Here is a 726-nt window from a genome sequence, read left to right on the forward strand (position 1 = left end):
AGAAATCTAGATTTAAACTGTGAAAGATTGCAGAGATCACTTTATCTTCCCAACCTAAGATGTCACAGCGTTATATACAGTCCTTTATATATTCAGAATATATCTTCCACCAACTTAGCAGGACTTGTGTGTAGGCAGCACTTCAGCAAATTAGATACCAGTGTTCCAAAGCAGATGGGTGCCTACAGTCACACACACAATTGGAAATGTAGTTTAAAGATTTCATTAGTAAAATAAAGAGTAGGTGGACAAAAAAGTCAGCCAGCAATACTTATTTAATGATGCGTTTATTTTACAGGATACAAATTTCTTTTTAAGTACTCAACAGGAATTAAAGTGCTTAATTTTTACAATTCTCCACGCATCTTATGACCAAATATACATATATTACAGAAAATATATACAATATCTGCAAAGTTTTTACATTCATATATTTCTTGACCATAAAAATGACCACTTACATTTGCACAACTTACAATGGCATTTATATTTCACCTTTTTAATACTCTTCACTTTATTGCAAAACCAGAACAAATATACACCTCTTCCAAATATTAGGGGTTTTCTTTTAAAAAGTGTTTTCACTATTCAAATCAGAAATGTTTCCGTAATGAAGGGGAATTAATGCGTAGGCTGTAATTGTGATGTCAAACATTACAGCTGATCCACTAAAATTAACATGTTAATCTACCTTGAGGGCTGCAGAATAGAAAATATGCTAAGAGA

The 726-nt window shown here is 32.1% G+C and overlaps 1 protein-coding gene across 5 annotated transcripts in view; it reads right to left on the reverse strand.

Moving 5' to 3' along the window:
- Positions 1 to 268: 268 nt before the first annotated feature.
- The window catches only part of FGD4 (FYVE, RhoGEF and PH domain containing 4), a 110466-nt gene continuing 110008 nt past the window's right edge, over positions 269 to 726 (reverse strand). For all 5 annotated transcript variants that reach the window (XM_065681634.1, XM_065681625.1, XM_065681663.1 and 2 more), the window contains one exon: positions 269 to 726. This exon is cut by the window's right edge and continues 6374 nt beyond it. The gene's annotated coding sequence lies outside the window, so the exon portion shown is untranslated.

Source organism: Lathamus discolor, chromosome 1 (assembly GCF_037157495.1).
Source record: "Lathamus discolor isolate bLatDis1 chromosome 1, bLatDis1.hap1, whole genome shotgun sequence".
In the NCBI taxonomy this organism is placed as follows: Eukaryota; Metazoa; Chordata; class Aves; order Psittaciformes; family Psittacidae; genus Lathamus; species Lathamus discolor.